Raw genomic sequence first — 9,911 nt, forward strand, 5'->3', positions numbered from 1 at the left:
ACAAGCAGTATTCACACTGAAACAGGTCAGATTTGTAGTTTTATTTGAAACCAACAGCAAATCACAAAAGGTCATGAAAAATATAAGTAAAGGTAAAATCTCCCAGAGTAATTACTAAATAAGATTAAAATGATACCACATTGATCAGTAAACCCCAGAAGAAAAAGAGAAAGAGCTCTTACATTTTGCATCTTTCTTAAACATCTTACAACTTTGCAAATTAATAGGTTTGGCCACTCTGCACAATTTTTTAAAAATTTAAATACAGTATACAGAAAAACTCTTGTATTCTCCATTTTGATCAAAATCTCAAAACCCAAGAGTAAAAGATCAGCTAGTGGCTTTCATTCTCTCCAGCAGCAGTCCTCAGCTCCCAGGAGGCCGCCCCTCTCTACAGGTCAGTAGTCATTTTGAATAGTGCCCCAACTGCTCCAAAATAACCCTCATGTTCCAATAAGAGAGCTTGCAGCTGTCTTTTGGACCAAAAGTCCATAGCACATGAGCAGCTTCATAGAGATCATATTGATTCTGAGAAAGTTCCCAACAAACACAAGTCTGTCAATATTGTCATTCATCACACACATCAGAGCAATCAATGGAGCCAAAGTGGCCCGGGCAAGGTCTTCTTGCTGATGGAATCTCGCTTTTCTTGACTCATCATGTTGCCAAAGCTTGATGCTCCGGCAGATCCTTGAAGGCCAAATCATTCACAGTCTTCTCTATAAGTGTCCATCACCGGCTTATCAACACTGGTGCTGTCGCCTTTAGCGGCCATTTCCAGAGCTGCTTCAAAGGACTCACAACCAGTCAGCAAGCAACATAGGCCTAGGAATGTTCCACCTTCAATACTGGTCCCTGTAAGGCTTTTAGAGTTGGCCTTAGAACACACTGCTAGAATGCGGACACCTGAATCCATGTTAACCAGCAACATAGGGTATGGGTTGTCAAGGCAGTACGGCTTTCTCTGACACGATTCCGGATTTGTGGGGTTTTCAAAATAGCAACATTCTGGCTTGCCATTGAAGCCGACAGAATAGACTTAAAGCAGGCCCTGACTCAGACAGTCCAATTCATCCAGTTTATGAAGCTGCAGGTCAGCCATCGTTGTGAAGTCCACTTTGAACTTGAAAGCCCCATCTCCCGTGGCAAAGAGAAGTTCTTCTCCCTGCCCATCTGAAGGAACCTGTGCATCACAGAGCTGGGAATGCGGATGAAGTGCAGGTTCCCTTTAGTGCCCTCTCATGGTCAGGTTCTTCAGTTCCAGGTGGACATCTTTAATCCCGGGTTTCCCATAAGCGGTATTAGAAGTCAAATACTTCTTAATACTTTTCAGGTTCTCTACTTCCGCTTGTTCCTCTTCGGCTGTAATATCCTTCGGTTCAAAGTGGACCAACTTAACCAGTATTCCACCGATATCCATGCCAAACCATGGGAATGCAGCCCTGCGGTGTTCGCGTCCAGCTGGTTCATCCTGGGCTTGGAACCCTGAGTCCTGGTGCACCCTCAGCCCCAGCCACCTGGAAATATAATCTATTACCATGGAGTCAATTCCAGCCATGGTGACCCTGGAGAGGAGTTTCAAAGCTGCAAATCTTTATGGGAACAGAGTCTCAGTTAATGGCTTTGAACAGCTGACTTTGCAGATAGCGGTTCAATGCTTTTCTTACAACACCATCAGGGCTGGCTGCCTTGAAGCTTAGATATATACAATAAACAGATAACTATGTAAAATTTCTGTTGTGTCACTATTGGACCAGACTGTGATAACTATTTTGGAGAAAACCAAGGTAGAAAAGGAGGGTCAAAGGGCATAGATGGCTGCCTGGGTTACGGCTCTCACTGGGAAGTGGGATCTGGGAAAGGACCTGAAGAATGTGTCAAGGGGATGAGGCGGGGAGCGCATTCCGAGGAGAGACAGTGCAGAGATGACTCTTCTGCTCTAGGAATAACCAGGAGGTCAGTGTGCTTGGGCAGAATAAGTAGGAAGAGAATAAAGGAGTATGATGAGGAGCTTGTTGGGGGCCATGTTAAATTTGAGTCGTTTTGCAAATGCCAAAGTTGAAGGGTCAAGTGAGTCAGATAGTCCATGGAGAGATCCAGGCTGAAGCTACAAATATGAGAGTTCATACCTGTCGGGGACTGTCCTTGACATAGGAACTTGGTTCACAAGTGTTTGGTTCACGAGGAGGGGATATCTGGCTGCAATAGGGATAGCAAAAGAATACACAGAAAGACAGAAGGAGGGAGACAAAGAGACACCCCAAAACCAGGTTGGATGCATCACTGGTGGGCAGACTTGGGACTACAGGCATCGTAGCCTCTGCAGGCAGCAACTCACTGCCCTGCAAACTGTACTGCATGCCCTCCAACTTGTAATGCACGCCTGGGCTGGCCTGCGTCTTGGTTTTATTTAGGGGAGGAGCTTCACACCAAGCTGGGAGGGACTAAGACAAGGTACAGCTAACATCAGTAATTTTCCAGACATTCAGGTAACTTTACATTGTACTTTGCTGGTTCGAATCCGAGGCCCGCAACTTGGTTTCTCAGGCTCAATTAACATATCTATAGCCCCTGAGCTCAGTTGGGGGAGGGTGAAAGGGAAGGACAAAGGCTTGGGAGGAGTCCCACTGTTTTGGCTTCCTGAGCCAGGTTTGCAGGAAGATGCGAGATGCCCAGGTGAATGGGCTGCACCTGGAAAAGGATTAGGGAGGATGTTTTTTTTTTCTATAGAACAAAGAACTGGGAAGTAGCTAAGCTATTTTCAGTTAATCCTTTGGAGAAAGGTTTAACCTTACATTTATCTGTGGATATTAAGGGCTCATGTTTGGAATTAAATAAAAAACATAACTGAACACTTAAGATGAAAAACAATTTGTTATGACTGCCAGTGGCCAGAATTTGTTCCTCAGAGCCTGTGGCCTGCGTTGCCTGCAACACTCTGGCCCAGTGGGCCTCAAACTTCTGACCAGCTTTACATGGTCTGCAACACATACCTAACTAATAAAACTGAATATGATCAACCCAGAGAGGTAGAGGGGCTGTGTGCTGAGGACCGCAGGGCAGGCTTTCAGGGTATACCCTTTGGTTGGTTGATGATGCATGGAGGGGATGATAACCATGGCAATGAAACGATACACGATAGAATGAATGTAAAGTCAATGTTCTCCTATGTAAACTATCACATAATTCACAATAAAACATAAAAAAAAACAATAACTCAAAAACTGAATATGATGAATAAATGATGGCGTTAGAGAGAGAAGTCCGTCATCTGAGTTCTGGGTCACACCAATTTTTAGACTGTTGCAGAGATGAGAAGGAAGAGGTCAATATATTGAGAAAGAGAAGGCAGTAAAATGGGTGGGAAATCAGTAAAGTACGATGGTGCCTGAGAAGGCAGCTGAAAATCTCCCTCAAGAAAGGTACCATCAACTTTGGGATGTTAAGCTGAAGGGTCATCTGATGAGATGCTGGCCAGGATTTGGCCATTGGATTTCACTTCTTGGAGCCCCAGCAGATTCAATGAAGTGGTGGGAGCCAACAGAATATCAGGAGACTTAGAGAAAACAGGAATGGTTGGTAATGAATTTGGTCAGTATTTGTTTTTGAGAATTGTTATAAAGAAGAGTGGAAAATTGAGGAACTGGGAAGACAAGAAAGAAGACTAAGGATTTAAAGATGAGGGAAATAGACTATTTTAGCTAAAGAAATGCAAAACATTGTCAGCTGGTGAGAAGTGTCTACACAAAATGGAAAGTTGACTTCACCAAGTAAGGTGTGTCACCTGCATCTTGCAGGGTGTTAATGAGTCTTCTTCCAGTCCTGATGCCACATTCTTCTTGATGTAATCTGGCCTCTCATGGTACTTGTTCAACAGACAGACAGAATAGGTAAGGTAAAAGGATAGAATCAATCCTGCTGCATACATTTTCCAATCCTGAACCATGTAGTATCCTCTATAGATAAACTATATGCATAAAAGTGCTCTATACATAAAAACTATATAAATTCATATCATAGGATTATGTATAATACATATCAGAAAGATATAATGTGTATATGTATGTTGCTGTTGTTATCAAGGGCAGTCTAGTTGGCTCTGACCCATAGCAACCCTGTATAAGGTTTCCCAGGAGCGGCTGGTGAGCTTAAACTGCTGACTTTGCAGTTCAAACTGACTTTGCTGTCCAGTGCATTAACCTACAGTGCCACACCTGAACTACACATATATATACAGATATATAGATACACATATATATAGATATATAGAAATACTCTGGTAGCGTAGTGGTTACGAATCGGTCTGTGAACTGCAAGATCAGCTGTTCGAAACTACCAGCTGTTCCATGGGAGAAAGATGAGACTTTCTGCTCCCGTAAAGATTTACAGCCTCGGAAACCCTACACAGGGTCGCTGTGAGTTGGAACCAACTCCACGGCACACAACAACAACAACATAGAGCTACACACATAGATAGATAGATAGATAGATACATAGATAGATAGATAGATAGATAGATTTAGATAGATACCTAGAGACAGAGAGAGATCAGAGGGATACCAGATATCTGAGGGACCCAAGTCTTATATAGGAACACAAAGTTTGATTTTCACAAAAGTCACTCACAGAGAAGGCCATTCCTCACTCAGATCCATAGATCTTCCTCACAAGAACTAGAAGAATTCTGCAATCAGCCAATGTCCAGAGGAAAGCTCCAAGATGCCATTTCTCCCATGAATTTCTTTGTCTTCTTATTTGTTTCCATGAGATTGATTGGTTTCCCAGCTGGTGCCTTCCCATCATTCACCTTCAACCGCAGCAGTGGTAGAACCATTGCTGCCACCATTTCTCCCCCAAACTCTGGCAAGCCAACAGCCACTTCCTCTTCCTGACCATTAGCCCCACTGCCCCTTGCAAGATGTCTGCTGTCAGATTTCTAACCACAGCTTCATTTCCCTCTGGCAATGCAGTGGGGGGCCACACGCACCTTTCTTCAAGTACTTTTCTCTTGTTAATTTTCCACCAATATCAACTATATATGCTGCTAGTGACTTTGCAGAACTTCCAGAAAGATATGCTGTGTCTTATTCAATCTTATTTAGAAAGCAAAATTCTTAAAAAAAAAAAAAAAAAAAAAAAAAAAGCCTTCCCAAGAACATGTTCAAAGTATGTGAGAGGAGGTCTCGCCATCCTCGCTTCTGAGAAACATTCTGGCTGTCGGTCTTCCAACACAGATTTGTTTGTTCTGGTAGTCCGTGCCATTTTCAATATTCTTCATCAACATCATAATTCAAATGCATCAATTGTTTTGCCTTCCTTATCCATTGTTCGGTTTTCACAAGCATATGAGGTGATTGAAAATACAATGACTTGGGCCAGGCACACCTTAGTCCTCAAAGTGACGCATTTACTCTCAACACTTTAAAGAATTTTGTAGCAGATTTACTTACAACATGTCATTTCATTTATTGACAGCTGCTTCCACGAGTGTTGTGGATCCAAGTAATATGAAATCCTTGAGAATTTGAATCTTTTCTTTTCTTTCATCAAGATGTTGTTTATTGGCCCATTTTGAGGACCTTGTTCTTTGTTCTTCATCAGTCAGTGCTTCAGCTCCTTGGCTCTTTCAGCAAACAATGTTGTGCCATTGACCTATTGCAGGTTGTTAATCAGCCTTCCTTCAATCCTGATGCTGAGTTCTTCATCTTCTCCAGATTCTTGGTTTGTTTTGCTCATAGAAACATTGAATAAGTGTGGTGATAGGACACAACCATGACACACACTGGTCTTGATTTTCAACCATAAAATATCCCCTTTATCTGTTCAAACAACTGCCTCTTGGTCTATGTACAGGTTTCCTATGAGCACAGTTCAGTGTTCTGGAATTCTGATTATTTGCAATGTTATCCATAGTTTGTTATGATCTACACAATGCCTTTTGTATAGGCAATGAAACAGCAAATATCTTTCTGGTGTTCTCTACTTTCAGCCAAGATCCATCTGAAATCAGCAATGTTCTATGTCTTTTTCTAAATCAGACTTGAATTCCTGGAAGCTCCTTATCGATGTACTGCTGCCACCATTTTTGAATGACCTTTAGCAAAATGTTAATTACGTGTGATGTTAATGATATTGTTCAATAATTTCCACATTCTGTAGGGTCACCTTTCTTTGAAATGCACACAAATACAGATCTTTTCCAGTCGGTTGGCCAGATAGCTATCTTTCAAATTTCTTGGCACAGACTAGTGAGTGTTTCCAGAACGGCATCAGCTTATTGAAACATTTCAATTAGTATTCCATCAAGTCCTGGAGCCCTGTTCTTTGCTAATGCCTTTGGCATAGCTTGGACTTATTCCTCCTTTACCATTGGTTCTTGATTTTATGCTTCTTTTTGGTACATTGACTATGTAATTCTTCTGTCTTTTCTGATGCTTCCTGCTTTGTTCAATATTTTGCTGTTCGTTGTTGGTATTGTTAGGTGCCTTCGAGTCGATACCAATTCACAGAGACCCTGTACACAACAGAACAAAACCTTGCCTGGTCCTGCACCAACCTCGCAATCATTGCTACGTTTGAGCCCATGGTTGCTACCACTGTGCCAATCCTCTAATGTTGCAAGTCAAGATTTGAATTTTTTCTTCAGTTGTTTTATAGCTTGAGAAATGCTTAGAGTGTTGTTCCCGTTTGGTTTTCTAACTCTAGGTCTTTGTGCATATCATAATAACAGTCTCGAGCTTCCCTTTGGAATTTTCTTTGTAGGTTTGTTACTTCATTGTTTCTTCCATTTGCATTTAGCTAATGGTGTGGTGCTGTAGGATAAGTACTGGACCACAAGGTCATCTTGGACCGCAAGGTCAGTGGTTCAATCTCACCAGCTGCGCCTTAGGTATAGGGTCACTATGAGTTGGAAACAACTCCACGGCACGGAACAACAACCACATGTTCAAGAGCAAGAATCAGAGTCTCTTTAAGCATCCACTTTGGGCTTTTTTTTCTTTCCTCTCTTTTCAATGGCCTTCTGCTTTCTTCATGTGTGATACTCTTGACGTCATCCCACAACACCTCTGGTCTTTGTTCATTAGTGTTTAATGCATCAAATCTGTTCTTGAAATGGTCTCCAAATTCAGGTAGAATAAACTCTTTGAGTGTATCTTTGAGTCATATTTTGGCTTTCATGAACATGTTTTAATTTTCTTCAGCTTCAACCTGAACAAGTATGCTATCAGTTGAAGGTCTGATCCACAGGTGGCGTATAGCCTTGTTTTGTCTGATGATATCATTGAACTTCTGTATCGCCTTTTCACATAGATGAAGTCAATTTGAGTCCTGTGCAATCTGTTTGGTGAGACCCACGTGCATAGTTGCTGTTTATGTGGTTGAAAAAAATGTATCGGCAGTGAAGAAGTCAGTGATCTCGCATAATTCTCTCATGGGTCATCTCCAGAGTCATTTCGAACACTAAGGTCATATTTTCTAGCTATTGATCCTTCCTCTTTGTTTCCAACTTTAGAATTTCAATCACCAGTAATTCTCAATACATCTTGATTACATGCTTGATCAATTTCAGACTGAAGAACTTGTTGTTGACAAATGCCATCCAGTCAGTTCTGACTCATAGCAACCCTACACAGGGTTTCCAAACACCAGTTGGTGGGTTTGAACCAAAAGCCTTGAGGTTAGCAGTCCAATGCTTATACTACAGAGCTATACAGGGACACCAAAGAAGTTGATAGCATTCTTCAATTTTTTCACTATTAGCTTTAGTCTTGGTATGTACATTTGAATAATAATTGTATAAACTGGTCTTCCTTGAAGTCATAGGGGTATTATTCTATCCCATTGTATTTCAGATGAGATCTTGAAATTTTCTTTTTGACAATGAATGCAACACCATTCCCGTTGAATCTGTTATTCCTGGCATAGTAAACCATATGATTACCCGATTCAAAATGGTTGATACCAATCCATTTCAGTTCATTGATGCCTCTTGCTGTTGTTGTTAAGTCCCATCAAGATGGTTCTAAGTCATAGCAACCTTGTATAAGATTTCCTAGAAGCAACTGGTGCATTTGAACCACTGATATTGAGGTTCAAATTGACGTTCCTGTCCACTGCATTAGGGGTGGAAAACCTTTTCTCTGCCAAAAACCATTTTGATATTTATAACATCAAATATTTATAACACTTAACAACAAAACAAGAAAATTGTTTTGTTGTTGTTGTTGTTGTTGTTGTTGTTAAGTGCCATCAAGTCGGGTCCGACCCATAGCGACCCTATACAGGGTTTCCGAGGGTGTAAATCTTTACGGGAGTAGAAAGCCTCATCTTTCTCCCGCGGAGCGGCTGGTAGTTTTGAACCGCTGACCTTAAGGTTCGCAGCCCGATTCGTAACCACTACGCTACCAGAGCTTTGTTGTTAAGTGCTGTCTATTTGGTTCCAACTCATAGCGACTCTGTTTAAGGTTTTCAAGGAGTGACTGGTGAGTTTGAACAACCAACCTTGTGGTTCAAACTGACCTTGCAGTCCAATGATTCATCACACATTAACCTGCTATATTTGGTCAAACATTTAATTAACTCACCTCTAATATGATGGTCTGCTAATCTCAAGGTCAGTAGTTTGAAACTACCAGCCGTTCTGCAGGAGAAAGATGAGTCTTTCTGTTCCTGTAAAGATTTACAGCCTCAGAAAACCTGTACAGGGTCGCTATGAGTAGGAACCAACTCCACGGCACACAACCACCAACCACCACCACCGATGTGATGGTTGGAACTGTGGTTGCCTTAGCAGGGCCAGACCAAATGATTTCTCCAGCCTTAGACGGCCCATAGGCCGGTTGTTTCCCACCCCTGCTAAAGGATATTGATTTTTTATGTATTCTATTTCATTTTTGTAGTGTAGTGGTTACGAATTGGGCTGTGAACCACAAGTTCAGCTGTTTAAAACCACCAGCTGTTCCACAGGAGAAAGATGAGACTTTCTGCTTTCGTAAAGATTTACAGCATCAGAAACCCTGTACAAGGTCGCTATGAGTCGGAACTGACTCCACGGCACATAACCACCACCACCACCACTATATATATATAAATCCTTTATTTAAGAAATAAAAGTACCTATTAGAATTTATTCAGAATAGAATTGGGATTTCAAATACCACAGGCTTGGGCCTGTTTTAATCCTATTTGATAAGAAATAAGTATTGTTTTACTTGTTATGTCTGTTATTACATTTCATCATGGGGGGAGGTCTCCTTGGGATAACACAACTCTATTTCATACATTCAGTAAAGAGCTGTTTCTAGATATGTATAGGGAGTTATTTCAATAAATCTTGATTATTATAGATTTTCAAAGCAACTGCTTTGAGTTCCTTTCAGATTCTCTCAATTGTTTTCAAATCAAATGACCTGGATGACTATAGTACTAAATATGTCTTACCTATTCCCCAAGAGGATTTGTACATGTTTTGATGGACTCTGTGTGTCATATTGAAAAACAAATTGTCTCTATTTTTCATCCCCAATGTCAACCATTGTTGATGATTATATTCCTCCAGAAATTGCAGTTGTTGTATTATTGTTTTTAAGGTCCACTTAAGTACTCAAATCACCTCCTATTTTTATTCACAATATAGCAGTTGGGAAGAATGAACAAAATGACATGGAAAAATGAAGGCTATCTCTGAAGCAAGATTACAGTTTTGATCTCCACTGAAAGGAAAGTGGTAGAGCTTTTAACTAGCGTCAAAGCTCAGGGAGGTTAAATAACTTACCCAAGGTCATATGACTTGTCAAAAACAGGCCCACTTGACATCAAACTTCATTGTCTCTCCGTTGACATCACAGAACCTCACTCTTCATATTAATATGAAACTACTGATGTTTTTGTAAGGACCAAACTGATTTTAC

The 9,911-nt window shown here is 41.1% G+C and overlaps 1 pseudogene; it reads right to left on the reverse strand.

The window, feature by feature from the left end:
* Positions 1–391: 391 nt before the first annotated feature.
* Positions 392–1,558, reverse strand: LOC102826797 (annotated as a pseudogene).
* Positions 1,559–9,911: the final 8,353 nt, after the last annotated feature.

Source organism: Chrysochloris asiatica, unplaced genomic scaffold (genome assembly GCF_000296735.1).
Source record: "Chrysochloris asiatica unplaced genomic scaffold, ChrAsi1.0 scaffold00005, whole genome shotgun sequence".
Classification (NCBI taxonomy): Eukaryota; Metazoa; Chordata; class Mammalia; order Afrosoricida; family Chrysochloridae; genus Chrysochloris; species Chrysochloris asiatica.